General features: G+C 35.4%; 1 protein-coding gene across 1 annotated transcript in view; it reads right to left on the reverse strand.

Moving 5' to 3' along the window:
• Window positions 1-16,620, reverse strand: part of SNTG1 (syntrophin, gamma 1) — a 164,243-nt gene that overhangs the window by 119,580 nt on the left and 28,043 nt on the right. The gene's annotated exons all lie outside the window — the stretch shown is intronic.

Genomic DNA, 16,620 nt, shown 5'->3' on the forward strand with positions numbered 1-16,620 from the left:
TAGAATGAGCTGATGTGAAAAGAACTACCCAAACAGAAATATTAAACATCATGAATAAACTTTCTTATGCCAAGCATAAGCTTACTACCAGTGGGATCAAGAACTAATTTACTTCTACCGCAAATAGCCCTACATAAAGCCAGGATATTCATGAGTGAAGCAAGACAGGCAAAAATAACAATTGTGCTTGTCTGAAAAAGTAGCTGTGTGAGATAATGAAATTAGAAGAGCCAGTGTTTCTGGAGTGACAGTGTCTATATTTCCATGAAATTACTGTAATGACTGCAAAGGCTCATTTGAAGAAGTGCATTTTATGGTGATGTGTGATATTGATGAATAAAATCTCCACATAATAACAACACTGGTCTGAATTTTTAATAATGTCTACAATTATATTGCCTTTTAATTTTATAAAGCCTTTTAAGGTCCCAGTTCAAGGAAACATTTGAACATATGCTGAAGTCTCTCTCAATATATTCAAAAAAGCACTGAAGTGTGAAGTCCTTCTGACTTCCATAAGTATTCTTTCCTGAATAAGACTGTAAATCCCCTCTTAAATTGCCAAGGAAATTTACCCACCAATGAAATGGTAAAGTTTTAAAACAGAAGACACATATAGTCCCCAAGATCTGTATTCTCCTGAACTGGAGTGAATTCCACTCTTCAGTGTGTTTTAAAGGAAAGTTCCGTTCTTTTGATTGATACCTTGAATTACAAACATCGGGGGGAGGGGTGGGGAGAAAAAAGGAAAAAGGCCCCTCCCTAGCCACTGTGCAGAGTTACACAATGCAGTAGTATCAAGTCCATTAGCAGATACCACAACATGTGTTCAATCATATAAAGGCCCAAAGTTAGAAGGCTCAATGCATGCACACAAATGTCTTGAACTATGCTTATTTAAAAAATCAACTGTTTTATTTTGTAAAGGCCATGCAGTTTAATACAGAATATTTGGATTAAAAACACATCACTGTATGGGGAGTTTTTAACTCCTATGATCTAATATTTATTACAGTATTTGCCAACAATGCAAGTTAATCAACAAATACAATATTAAAAACTATCGAAGCTTTTTTTTTTTTTCTTCAGAAAATTTCTCTTACTGATACACAGAGCAAACTAGAACACCATTTTATGTCAGCGGTTCCTACTCTGGCTGCACAACTCAAAGTGTACTTCAGTCCATAGTTTCACACCAACATAGTTACAGGTTTTAATTTTTTACTGTCTGGTTCCAGAACCTGTGTTAGACATTTAGATACAAACCCAAATGGGCTGCACACTAGAACTGGGAGCTTCATCAAACAAGGCAAAAGGAAAAGCAGGGCAGAATGGTGCGCATGTCGAGGATGCAGGAAGACGTGTCCTTCTATTCAGAACCCCCTTCTGCACGTCTCTTGCTACTGGCACTGTTTTAAAAAAAGTGCAGGGGGATGCAGTAAGTCCAGTAGTTACAGCAAAGATACCCTACTGAGCCTCACACTAAGCAATTATTCTGAAAAATGGCACATAGAGGATTATGGCTTCTCAAGATGACACAGGAATTGAATTGGGGTAGCACTTACGCAGTGAATGCTCCAGCTACTAAGGCACTATACAAAAGACGATTTCAGAGCAACATACGCAGACATTCAGGGTTTGATGCTTTTCAACAAGTCCCATCAGACTGACCACTTAGAAACAAAATTATTCTTGATTCCAAGTGACAGCACTCGTTTAAGCTAGACCATCAGGTGGTTTCTCAGATGGACAACATCATACCAGTCATCTTATAGCTGCTATTTTCAGACTTCCTTCATTGATCCTTGCCCTACCTGTTTTCATAGGCTCATGGGCTTCAGACACAGAGGTACCAGAACATGCAACCTTAAGACTACTGTATAAGCATTAGTAGAAAACTAAGTGATCTGCCTTTAAAAATAGATAGGTTTCATCATGTTTCAAGCCTACATGCAAAGTAGGCCATTTATTTTAGCTGACACTGAGACATCTACAGAGTTTCTTTCACAGGAAATTACTAAAATAATCAGATGTAAGCAACATGAAAAAGTGTAATGAGGAGGTAGGAGAAGGAGATTAATTTCACAAATTATTTATTGGAAATCTAATTAACTCACAAAAAAAAAAAATCCATCAGGCAATAGAGGAACAAATATAGGTCACATAGAGGACAGAGACACCTGACAGTTTTTTCTTCACTGTAGTTCCAAGGTAAAAAGAGAATATTGTCACTTCTGTAATATATTTGCAATCAAGTTGGAAAAAAGAACCTGTTTTTAAAGTCTAACACTTGTGGAATGGAGTCCTTAAAATTTTGACTAAAAGATCTGATCACAGCTTTCTAGAAATCTTTAAACTTTCTTATGTTCCATAATCAACACTAAAATGCTTAGTAATCTTAGTAACAGAGCAGCAAAAGACCACAATTCATGTTTAGTAATCTTTCAATCAGAATAGCAATAGACTGCAATTATTGCTTAGTTGCACATTTATCTTTTCAAAGATAATATAGGAGTGCCTCAGCAAAAGATATCAATGCAAATACCTGAGGAAAAAAAAATTTGAAAGTAAAAGTCTGCCAGGAAAAGTCTGCAGCATTTTCCTGTTCTTCTTTTAATTTTAGCATCATTAATAAATATCACCCATTAAAAATATTGCTGTAAGTGCTCAATTTGCATTCTTAGGTCATGCACCCTAATTTTGAATTCTGTTTCACGAAAGACTGCACTTACTGGTCATCACAGTTCAGATTAAATCATTAGAAGGCCATTACTCCAATACAGAAACTATGAAAAGCAAGGAATTAGAACTTGTTAAAATTCTAAGTCTATCAAAACTGGGAACACCATACCCTGGATTCCCTGACCACAGGTCACAGGGGACACCATAGGTCTCCTGAAAAATTTCATACCATATTCTGAAAAATTAAAATATAGATTCCAACTCTAACACATTATTTACCATGATCTATCACTATATTCTTTGACTCATCCCAGCTGAGCTTCAGACTGTTGATCCTAATGCAAGTGTTGATTCTAATTCCAAACAATGGGTCTTGTTAATGTTTCCCAGCCTATATTCCATGGAATACTATCGGTCTGGGGCTGTGGTCCATAGAAGAAATAAATACACAAAGATGCATTTATTAGTCATTCAGCTCTACATGACATGCAGTTACTAATGACAAGAAAATACCTATGAAAACACAAATCAATTCAAAGAACCAGAAGACTCCAACACAAACTCTACCCAAGTTTCACGAACTTTTTCAGTGTACCTATACATAGTGAGAATATGCTAGAGTTCAGAACTGCCTATCTTTGTTTTCACATTACCTATTCTGTGTTTGGCTCTACTTCTCTAGGATTACTCAGCTACGCTAAATGATCTGTGTAGTTATACAGTCTTAAGAAGTCCTTTACTTTAAACTCTCACAGATGTTCCACTTTTTGAATGTTAATATATATTTAGCTGCTGGGCACCTACTATCTTCCCAAGCTAATTCACAAACACATATTTTTGTAATTATCTAGTAAGTTCCAAAACAATTAGCTAAGAAGAACGAGGCAAATCCCTTAATACTGAAAATGTTAGAAATACCAGCAGAATTGTTCCTAGCGTGATTGAAACTAAACCGCATTTATTCTACTTTTTTTTTTTTTTTTGAAGATATGAAATAGGAAACTTGAATTCTTTTGGACAACACAAAAATTTAATATAGTTTTCTAATTTTAAATTGCAATTCTATGAGACTTATAAAATCACCACCATGTATTTAGGTAAACTACTCAACCCCACCATCAGTCAAATATTATAAATCCATAAGCCTAATTCTGGTTTCAACTAGTTGTATTAACATGTATATTTCATCTTCTGCAAATACTACACACTTTCATTACAATTGTATATATTTGGGTAAGCCTCATGGGTATGATAGCTCAGAAATTTACACAGGAACCAGATTTTCTTTTGGATCAATTTCATTGACAATGTCCAAATCAAATATTGACCAAAGTCGCTTTGGGAGACATGTGCGATCCTCTTACCAAACAAAACAAAATTCCTACTGGAATGGAAGAAGCATTTACATCACTGTTATAATAGCACGTACTGTTTTCTACAAAGCTTTGGCAAATGGTTGCACAGCATCCTGTATGCACTGGTGTGTACAGCCAGATGAACGGTAGGCTATCCTATTAGTCTAAAGAGGCCTTCTTATTTAAGACTCAAGGTTTTCGGACTTCATAATAATTGGAAACCAACTGTGACAGTAGGCTATGCTGAGATTATGGTGTTGTTTTTTTTTTTCCTTTCAACTATATGTTATGGAGAATATTCAAAAAAAAGCTGTCAGCACCTAAAGAACATTCAGCAACCTCCAGAGGCTTTGCGCATCTACCTTCAAGGATCCATGACATAAAAATTCAAAGAGTTTTTTTTTTTCTTTTAAGTAAAATCTAGGCCATATTTTAATACACAGATAATATATAGAAATTCCTCCTACTTGTCACATCTGCACAACATCCTTGTGAAATCTTCAAGGCCAGGTTGGATGGGGCTTTGAGCAACCTGGTCTAGTGGAAGGTCTCCCTGCCCAGGGCAGGGGGGTTGGAACTAGGTGATTTTTAAGGTCCCTTCCAATTCTAACCATTGTACGATTCTGTGATTCTATGATATATCTTTATTACTCATGAAAACAGTATAATTTTAGTGGGTTTTAGTTCAATATAATATAAAGCAGTAAGAATAAGCCAGAACCATAATCTACTATTTCTCTGTAGGCCACCAACCAATTCTTGGTATTGCTGTTCTCTAATGAGAATTTCAGATAGTAAAAGATGCATAAAACTATCTTTAAATGAAAGCAAAGAAATTTAATAAGAGAAATTCTCTTGGACTAAAAAAAAATTAAGACTATTTAAAGTATAGTATATTATAATATACAGCATACTAAATATTCCATCACAGATTTCCCTGACACATCTTTAAGCAAATTATTGATTACCATCCAGCGACCTGCAAAAAGACAGGTTATACTGGAACGAGATGATCTGGTGATAAGAGCTGCCACAAAAACACTCAGTGCTGGATATAGGCTAGAGCTTCAGTCATGAAATTACTAACAAACTAAATGGGAAAACCAACACAACATAACATCAATATCTCTTATACAGAATGTTAAGATTTTGCTTGTGGCCTGCAGGTATTATGCCATAAAGTGCATGATAATGCAGTCACTATTCTAGAAAAAAATAAGCGTAGAGTATAAGCTATCCAATGCTGTATGAGAATGTAACAGATTCCAGCAGATAATCATAAGCTGAACTGAAGAAAAATGTTGTGTATGGCCTCTCAAAACCAACAGCCATATTTCAGCAATTAGCCAGGAAATCCTTAGAAGAATGACTTAGTCACTTAGGAATCTCCGTCTCCTATACAAAAGTTGCATAAAATATTCAGCATAATGAAAGAGACTAAAGACATTATCCATGTTATATGAACAAAAATAAAATAATATCATCTATATTTACAGAATAAATCAAATTGTTCCATAATGTCATGGTTTGGGCCAGACCGGCCAGTGAAATGAACAACAGATGTTCTCCCCACCTCTATCTCCAAGGAGAGAAGGGAGAGAGGGAAGAAGACTTATGAGTTTAGAATAAACTAACTACTTTAATGAAATATTAATAATAAAATAAAAAGAAAATAATGAAATATATACAGTATATACAAAACCAGTATCAAGCTCCCAGGACCAGGATGACAATTAATTCTCCAGCAGGCACTGGGGAATTCCCAGACTGGACTCAGTGACGGACGGGAACTGGATCCTGGATCTGGATTCAGGAATGCATGGATCGGGATCAAAGGCAGATGAACAAACAGAGCCCTGCTTAGATGCCGACCACTGAAGAAAGCGCGCTGACCCTTTGATCCCTCAGCTTTATACTGAGCGTGAGGCAGATGGGATGGAATACCCTGGTGGTCAGTTTTGGGTCACCTGTCCTGTCTGCTCTTCCCCACGGGTGCGACCCCTCTATGCTTTTCCGCTGCTGACCCTCCAGTTATACAAATAACAGAGTTATCTGCCCTTGGCTGTTATAGCAATAAGTATAAGCAGGAGCCTCTGCGTACCATTCCTTGGCATCAGCTATAAACATCGGTCTTATCCCTCTGAGAGCAAACAGTGTCTCCACAATTTGCTGTTAATTTCAGAGAGTTCAGTTAGTTAGAAGTCTTTGCTAAAGAGTAAAATTACTGAACAGAAAATTGGTTCTGTTTTACCTCAAACCAGGACACATATTTATCTGCATGATTCCTAGAGTACCCAGCTACAATTTGACTACAGATCACTAGAAATCCTTTTATGAATGGATACATATTTTTCTTTTGCTAGAAGACATTATGCTAAAGCCAAAAAGCTTCAGATAGAAGCTCTTGCTTTTTCTACAATAACTTTTGTCTTAGAAAAAGGTAAGAGTAAAAATCAAAGTGAAGTTGAATATGGAAATGTTTTTTTCTAGTAAACTGTAACAGAAACTGGACAATAACTTGGAATTAAGGACTTCAAATTTTGCAGGTAATGTGTGCTCCTCAACAGGAAGAAATAATTCCAATCAAATTATCCATTGTAAAGGATGTGGAGTTCTTTCTTTTCACAATTGATCATACTGCACTTTTCTTTTTGTTTTTTTTTTCATTATAGCAATGACCACGAAGGATCTGAGTTTTCTAGACCTCAGTATTAACAAAACAACAAATCTGCTTGCTTAGCTATTAAATATATAATAATCCATTGCTCCTTCAAAGTGTTACTACACTTCAAATTTACCAGAATAAGTGCTCTCACCATTCAGTTCTATATGAAATTTCTAACAAGTTTGCTAAACAAGTATAGTTTTCATGTATGCAATTTGTGAAAAGATCCCCAGCAATATTCAAAATGCATACACAATACTAAACTTCATAACATGTCAGCTATTTTTTCTGTTCCTAACGCTTGAACAGTGAAAATCATCCAGCTGACACAGCATTTTGAAGTACATTCTTAATTTTTAAAGTCTTTTATGAACAGAGATAGATTTAAGATTGTTGAAAACATGGCTTGAGTATTTTGTGAAACTAAACAGAGCCCCAGTTCTGGGGGAAAAAAGAAAGATTAGTCCCAGAAAGAGTTTGCTCACACTAATCCCATTGCAAGGCTGGGGTCAAACACACAGCTAGTGGCAAATTTCACATTTACATATTCAATATAGAATTTCCTGTTGGCAAATATGACCTTAACATTTACTTTTCATGAATAGTCACACTAATCAAGCACCAGCATATAAATGCTCATGAAAAATTAATACAAAATGGTCTTAAAGAGTTTGAAATAAAATTTTATTCAAAATTTGAATAAATATTAATGTACAAGCCTACTCATATTTGTTCAGTCCTAAATGTTATCAACTTCACAATGACATAAAGAATAATTCTTGGACAAATTTGTATTTGAAGTAATGTTTTAGATGAATATATGCAGTTAACTCTGCTAAGCTTCTTGACAGCTCAGGATCTAATCTCTGAGAAAAATATTTTAGTACTTCAGGGATTGTGTTCAGGTGGTTCAGTTTTCAGCTGAGAAAATGCATAAGAACATACTTTCATGCCATTTAATGCAATGGCAACCTTTCTGCTGCAGAATGACTGTACTGCATCTAGCTGAAGTTGAGAAAATTACTTTTTTCTTCATAATTATTTGTAAAAAAGCAAGTCCTCAATTTAGTAAAATACTTAAGTTCATACTTTCAGGGAAATACATATGTATTTTGCTGGACTGGGATCCAACATAGTTATCCTGTAATATGAAATTTTCACAAATAATATTGCCTCAACATTTTTAGGATCATTTTCATCAGCGCCTAAATTTTAAGGGTCTTGGCAAAACTGAGTTTGGAAGTACTCACACTGGATATTAATTAACTGGAGGACATTTACAGATATTTTGGAAAGAAAAGAGATTAACATATAATTCCAAAGAAGTAAAAAAACTAATTTGTATTTCAGCATAATGATGAAAATGTGCTGAATTACAGGTTTAATCAGTTTATAGCATGAGGTCTTCATGACTTTCAAAGTTACGCATAATTTTGATACAGTCATCCAAAATGATCAGGCTACTTATCCCATTGCAACCCTTATTTTACCTTTTCTTATTTTCCTAATTAGGCAATAACCCCACAGAAATCCATTCTTGCCAGGAGTTAATTACCTTTCGAGACTATAAAATCTTATTAAAAACATAATTTATAGACTGTTACATAGAGTGGATGTGTTTTCTGAACCAAAAATTGCAACATCAACAATAAAAGAAAAACAAAATGTTTTATAAAATTCTGTTACATTGCTGCTAGGTGAACATTTTGGAATATCTCAAATGAATGCACAAACTACAGGCTTCATTTTTAGAAAGTCTAGGCCCCTCAAACCTTACTAATTCTCATTTTACAATTTCCTCTGTGCTGTCAGCTTCTACAAAAATTCAGAAAATAAGCAAAACAGTGCTGATGCTTCATAAGTCAAAGCTATCTAATGAACATCTATACAGAAAGATGACTCAAAAGAGCACACTCCCATTGAGGTAACACTTTCCTGTTGAGATTTTGGTTTTGACACCTTCAAAGGTATTAAAAGCTGTAGTTGTAGTGGTAAAAGTAAAAAATTAAATGTCTTGGTATTGCCAAATTCCAAAGCTCTCAGTGTTTTAATTGGAAAAAAATAATACATTGTCTCACAGATTTGTTGTCGTTGTCATTGTTGTGCAGGTGATTCATTTTACTCTAAAACCTCACTTATTGATTGATGAAAAGATGCTTTATACAGCCTGTAAAACCTTGTAATCTTTCAGGGTGAAAGATGTTTAAACAAAATATTTCATCTGTTAGCATTCATTACGGTAAGTGCTAACTCTCACCAACACTTCTTTCTGATATCAGTAATTCAGAAATAATACATTATGACCTGAAGTGCACAGGGGATTTTGAATGTGTTTTGTATTACATTTTTTCATGTGAATATGACTGAACAAAAGATGTCAAAAAACCCTTAAGACGACTGAGATATGGCAAAGATTTTGTGAAACATGTCCATCTATCAATTTAATATGTAAATACATTATACTCAGAATAGTATAAGAAGGGAAGGCATTTCAATATTTCAGGGAATCTAGAAATATCCTCAGTACTTTCTACTGCACACCAACATGTTAAAATATGGGATTTTTTTTGATGTAGAGCATTCCCTTGAACTTTCCCTGTAACAGGTCAGGACAATTAGAACTTTTGATATACTCTGAATCAGCACTGGCTTGACAAGGGCATGTGAAGTGGAAAAGAGCTATGTACATCCGCTAGATCTCATTTAAAGATATATGTCATTATCCTGGTAATGCTGGTTCAGCCTGAGCCCTATTTCTCATTTCGCTCAGAAAAGTACTAACAGCAGCACAGGGAGGCAACAACTCCTGCAGGTCTCTGCGCTAAAATCTAAAGCACGGGTAACCTTTGCAATTTTTAACGAAGAGTTTCTTCCCTTTGTAACCACATCTGCATCAAACTTTTTCTTGTGATCTTGTGAACCTCTTATTGCTGCAAGCCGTTTCACTGGCCACAGTCTTGCAAAACGGCTAACGGGAAACAGGCAGTACCAAACTGTACTTGTAGAAAGACACCAGCACTATGGGGGCAACACTAAGAAAAAAAAAGTATACATCTAGAAATTGGCCCAGTGCTGACAAACAGATATCAAAACACCAGTACCATACTGTACCATACTAGTGGTTGAGAAGTATGGGGTGGGCCATCTGGAAACCTCCATGTATCTGGCTGGAACAGTCCAACACTGGATACTATTGAAAAATATATAGAGTCCATTCTCCTTTCCTCTTCCTCCTCCACCGAACAAACTGTCAAAAGACAAAGACCCATTGTAGAGAAAAAAAAAAAAAAAGGACCTAAAAATATGTACAGGTGTTAGATAACCCTGGGATAAAAAGTTTCTTGCTGGCACCCACCGATTTTACTATAGCCAGAACAATGACAATTCTGAAGAGTTAAATCAGGTATTGCAACTGCTGGGAAAATGTCAGAAGACCCTGTGTGTGTTCACATCTGCACTTTGAGCACACCTCTTTTTTATGACCCCTTCTGGCTAGCTAAATCAATACACATGCTCTGTTTTGTCCATTTGGGCCCATGTCAAGCCATAAGAAATACAGTGGTTGCCTTTTAGAGGAGAACATTTGCTTTCAGTCTATACCACATGGTTGTTACCTGTTTAAAGAAAACACTGTTGTTGCCACTCAGACAGTATATTCTAGTCCTTATGGGTAAATAAATTTATTGTAATAGTGACCAGGAAGGATAATTTTCATGCCTATACAAGAGTTTGGTTTTCCTACTTTAAATTGGAGTGCTTTGTGTATGTTTAATTCCTCTGCCTTTTGGAGGCTTTGATGCTCTCTGTGCTATTCTTATCTAATCTCACTAGATTATTATGGAGTAGTTAGTCCAAGGAAAACAAAAAGCTCCAACTGCTACCCAAAGTGGACTATGCTTTTTCAAATATATACCATACAGAAACAGATTTATAACAATTGGGACTGTGGTGCTCTACCAGAGAGCCATCCCCATTTACTTTTTAATTACTGTACAGTATTATATCTATGCATAGCACAGAAAAAATGGAGTCCCTGTACGAAAGTCAAACTGAGGTACAGATCCAGAACCGGAAGATGCTGTGCAGAATGAAATATTTTTAAAAGTATTCTGGAGGGTACAACACACACACGTACAAACAAACATGACAATAATTCTATTTGCTTCCTAAAGAAGCAAAGAAACACGAGTCTTTACAGTAAAATATCAGTGTAAACAAGGTCACAAGCAAAGCATGTTTGATGGTACGCACTTTAAATCCACTGCTCAATTCGCTCTTTTATTTGCAGCTCAGGCTTTCAGCATTAATAGAGCTGCATGACAAAGGAGGAACCAATGGCAGTTATTTGAAGGAAGTTGTACCATACCTGGTGATTCAGTCTTTCACTCTATCCCACTAAACCCTAATGGATTTTTGCTTTGAGGACCGTAGATATGTAATAAGGGTATAACAATATTAATCATATAGACTTGGTATTAGTCATGCCAGCATATTCTACTCCCTTCTATTAAAACTCAGCAGTACTGATGAGTAGTTTTAAAAGATGAAATCTTAATAAAATGACTAACATATCTACAGGTATCTTGAGAAAAAATGAAAATATAAATTAGGAAGACAAGCAACACATTAATGTATTTTAAAAGTCTAACATCATGGTGCTTGAATAAATTTAAGCCTTTACTGAGTTTGGCACAAAAAATAATTATTAAACACTAAAAAAAACATAGCGAAAAACAGATTAGAAAAGCATCTGAATACATGTTAAGGATACTGCACCAGGTTATATCCTAATCCAAGGAATTTCCACCCCACAGAAAAAAAACAGTAAACTATTTACACCTGCTAGGTTCTTTTCCACTTGATGAACATTAATTTCAAATTAATGCCAAAATATTTGACAGATTATTATTAGCTCCAAATTTCATGAACAATAAGGACATTGCAAATACAGTGTAACAGATGTTTTCATTAATTGCACCAGGGTAACTAAGGTAACATTAGCACTTCTTTTATTACTCAAGTCTCAAATAGAAAACAGCAGCTGTATGAGAAAAGTAATAACTTGGCCTCTTCTTATGAAGGAAATATTGGACTTCCAAAAAGTTTCCATTTCACTTTTAAGTTCAAAAGTTACAAATCGCAGATTGATTATGGTCTTCTCTTAGAAGCACTGACTATGCAGCTTCAATATTTAAAGTCACCATTCCGTCTAGAGGGGAAAGGATTAAATGGCTGTGTTGTGAGTTATACAGTACAGGGTCTCTGCCACATAATATGAGAAGGTGTTAATCTGTATTTGCAAGTTGTTGTTATCACTGTCACCAAACAGCACTATAATAATGTAGAGATCCTTTTCTATAACAGATTCTGAAGCACTTCATATAATTCAGTGAGTTAAACCTGGTAATATTCTAGTTCTCTGTTTCACAGTTAAGGAAACAAAGATAACACAAAAACACAATTTACAAAAAGACACATCTGCAAAGTCAAGATGGAGTGAGATTTCATATCATTTGGTTTCCAGTCCTGCCTTACAAATACAATATGCTCGTTCTTCTGCTTAAAAACATTTATGAAAAACATTACCAAAACTATTCATAATGGGTTTTAAAAATCAGTTTGAATGAAACTATAGTTTTAAAACAAAAAATCAGAGTAAGAGTTTCATCAGCTGCACGTGATGGCAATTAACGCAACTACAATCCCTATACTTCCAGTTTCATATAACATGTGTCACTCATTGAGAGCTAGCACAGTTAGAGCCCTGCTATGAACACAGAGAAAAGGGGGAAGCAAAGATACAATGCAGTGCACGTGGACAGTCTATGTCAGGTCATTCTGCTGGAAAAAGACATCTTGTGCAAAATGCAGCTGATGGCTGAATTGAAACATGGTGCTACATGTTGTTGCTAGCTCTACATAAAATCCACCAAAGTTCAAGTATCTGTACTGTCTTGATACCTATCTATCTTTACACGAGCTTTTCCTGTTGCTTTTCAAGGAATGCACAAATGCCACATTAACTAGAACATACAAACTCTCATTTTTAATTAGAAAGATGAGAACCTAGAAACATTCCCTGAATTTTCCCCAATTACAAGAAATATGAAATAATTTCATATACATATTTATTTAATTCTATTTTTATTTCATAAGAGAAAAACAGATGCTAAAATCCACAGAAACCCCAGTGATATGTAACCCTAGTTGTTGGTATTACCTGAGATGCTTTATTCACAAAATTAAGAACAGAGGCATAATCTTAAACATATCAGCATTCCTTTGACTGAAATTTATCCTTCTCCGTGAGCCCCAGATGCTTTGGTGCACTATAACCCTGGGAACAGTAAGGAACAGTGGACACAACACAAGATTTTTGGTAGTATGCAACTGAGTTGACTCATACTCTCCTACTCCAAGCCACTCAGCAGTAGCTTAAGGGAAGGAGCTTGCAGCAGGGCCTCTCACTCTCTCCCAAAATTTTATCCGTTGTTAGTGCTGTAGTGGCTAGCCCCAGACCCACCAAAAACGTCCACACGTGCTACAAGAAGAGCATTATGTTGGTGTTTGCCTATCTATCTTTGGTTTATGTTTGGCTAACAAATGGTGGTAAGGGCTACAAATACATTAGTTTCCAGGCTACAAATATATAAGTTTCCAGCCTTATGAATAATCATATCCACTGTGAGCCCTTAAAAGACTAGGCATGTGGATTGACAAGTTAAGCATTGTTAGATGACATTAATCAGATGGAAGTCTAAACTCACAGGTCTGTCTATGCATGACCCTAATTTCAGCCCTTAAAAAGTCTTGGTGTAAAATGTAAAGGAGAGTCTACTGGAGAAGGAATGATTAATAAATCCTGAGTAGAAAGAGCACAAACTCACATAAATTAACAGACATAACGGACTCTCCTTATCTCTAAATTAAAGTCCATACCGCATTTTGGAGTCAAATTGCCAATATGATGTTGAGAGATATTTTTAAGAGAATTGTTAGACTTTTTTTTTTTTTTTCTCAACCTCCTCCACGCTGATACTAGACCACAAAGAGCATGTATTTATTTTACCATAGGAGAGCACTAAGACTGAAGGAATCTTGCGCTGTACTCAGAAGGCAGTCATTACAACCCAAGACAAACTACAAAGGCTGACATTCAGCCTTTGACAGGAACTCATAATGTGCTTTTGTAATACGAATGAGATTCTCACCTTCTAAAAGCAGAAAACTAAGCTCAAAACTAAGTGATTCACCTAAAGCTAAAAAAAAAAAAAAAATCAGAAAGGAACTGTGTAGAGACTCCCAGAAAGGTAGATTAAGAACTGACTAAACCAGTCCTATCCAGTCTTATGAGTCTTATCTATCTATCTATCTATCATCTATCTGCCTACCTACCTACATACCTATTTGTCAGATTCAGGCTTCAGATTATAGTATATTTCTTGGATAACAGGATCTGTTCATAACTGAATACTACATCACCAGATTGAATAACTAATGGAAGACAATAAAGACAATAAAGGACTGCCCACAAGTGTTAAACCGATTAAGTTCACTATAGATTTAGGAAAGATTCTCTCTACTATGAAAGATGCCACTAATTTGATTAAACTACTTAACTGTGAAATTAAAATAATTTTATGTGCATAGTATAGTTATGAGTAAAGCACGGTGAAATACCAGGTCCAACTAATCATCAGATTAATACAACAGGCCACAGTGATTGTACCACAGCTCTTTTCATTGCAGAGCTATGAAGATAGGACGCATGCCTAAAATGTTTCTGCAAGCAGCAAGTAGCTTTGGATCTAGAAAAAGAACGAATACTCATAGGATGCACACTGCAGATAGAAGTCTGAATTTTCTATGCGCATCTTCAGCATTACCCTCTGAAAAAAAAAATCCACGCTGGTTTACAATGAATATTTTCGAAGATGTTAAGACAACCCAAAACACTACTATGTTCTCACATAATATGATACCTACTGAGTCTTAGTTACAGAAAAAAAATCAGAAAGAAACAAAGTTCTGAGCTCGTGTACCTTGCATAGCCATTTGAAAAGTACCTAGATGTAATAAGGATTGAAAATTAAGTTTCTGTTACTGTTCGGCTCCCTGCTGTGAGCAACTATGCTCCACACACTTCCCGTTTTCTCTGTTATCTTTAGATTAGAGCTACAGATCCTGTATTTGATAAAGACCTTGCAAGAGAGAAGTGCTCTAACAACTCAGACTCCAAAGGACATACTGCAGGCAAAATCCCACCTATAACTGCGGCTGGCACACCAGTTGATGTACTTGCCCTTTACCCAGGGCTAAGCCTAAACCCACAGATTACTGCACAATGCATAACCATATCTATCATTACTATAGCGGGGTTTACAACAAATGTACTCCACAAATATATAACATATGATAGTGAATGTTTCTGAAAAAAAAATAGATTATCAGAGTTCATTTCCTTTGGTTTTTATATTTATTTTACATTTTATATGTATAACTCCTCTGCATATTTTAGTTTATAAAATGTCATATGGACATTTCATCTTATTTAAATACTGCTCAATATTTACTATTAATTCTTGAGAATTATTTTGAGTTAGAATAAAGATTTAATTTAAAATTTATCTGCTTACACTCCTAAAACATTTGCACGTACACAAATACACATTCAAAACTGGTGTTCTTAGCAGTTTTCAATATGCCTTTGAGTGTGCAAGTCTACACTTTCAGTAATATCTTTTTCTCATGTCTTGAAAATCCAAGAGCCTATTTAAATCCCATTGAGAGATTTCACATATTAATGCATATTAAACTGTACAACTGCAGTAAGCTCACGAAAGACTAAAATCTGATCACTATTGCACTGCCAAAGCTTAAAAGTACTATAAATACAACTATTAACCTGTGTATACGGAAGGTGGGATGACGAAGGCTCTGAAGAATGAAGCATGATTTGCAGCACAAATTTCCAACGCGAAACCAGTGCACCAATGCCCTCTGAGGAATAGTGCAGTGATCTAATCTTTCAGCCTGCACTAACTTGTTCCTCAGAACTTCACCTTTATTAACTCTTGCTTTCTATACCTGAATGGCTTACATTCAATGATCTGTCATATAACTGAATGCTGTACGAAATACAGAGCATCTTTTGAATTCGTGAAGTAGGTTTCAGAAAAGTAAATTTTCAAATATAGCATTACTACTTTATTTTAAATATACAGGTACAAATTCTATGGAGCTACACAGGATTTAAAGATAATTTCTTTGATAATCTTCTCATTTCTCGCATTCTTTTCTGAAAGATAGGGTTTCGTACTTCTGAAAGTACTTAGGAAGCATCAAAAAGTCAAATATAACAAAAGTACATGACACTTTTAGCAAAGCTGACTTACCAAGGGAACCAGCCTACTATAGAGCTCTCAAATACACATGGCTTCTCTAGAAGGAATCTCCTTAATAGTTATTTTCAACCCGTATTGATAACAGCTTAACTGAAGGAGGAGAGCATCCTCATAAGTAACAGCCAGAGAACGAAAGGCAGATGAATAGTTTTGTTTCAATTTTTAAACAGCATTTAGACCAACCAAACAACAAATCTCCAACATAACGCAAATTACAGCTTTTGAAATTAAAATGACCTCACACAGCCAGAAAGATGTAGCACTGCTGAAAATTGATAGCTATACAGCAGAAGAAGAAATGTTGGAATATGTACAGCTAAAATCTGCATAATAAGATAATCACTTTTAATATAGAAAAGCCTATCAGAGAACAGCAATTAAAACAAACTTATGAAGAAGAGATTGCACTAAGATCTTAGTTGCTCACCATGCTAGAAGGTACAGTCATATTTGTTTAGGAATAACAATAATAAAACTGATACCAACGCATTGCTTTCAGTGTACACTATCATCT

The sequence above is a fragment of the Charadrius vociferus genome, unplaced genomic scaffold, assembly GCF_000708025.1.
Source record: "Charadrius vociferus isolate BGI_N301 unplaced genomic scaffold, ASM70802v2 scaffold8, whole genome shotgun sequence".
Lineage (NCBI taxonomy): Eukaryota > Metazoa > Chordata > Aves > Charadriiformes > Charadriidae > Charadrius > Charadrius vociferus.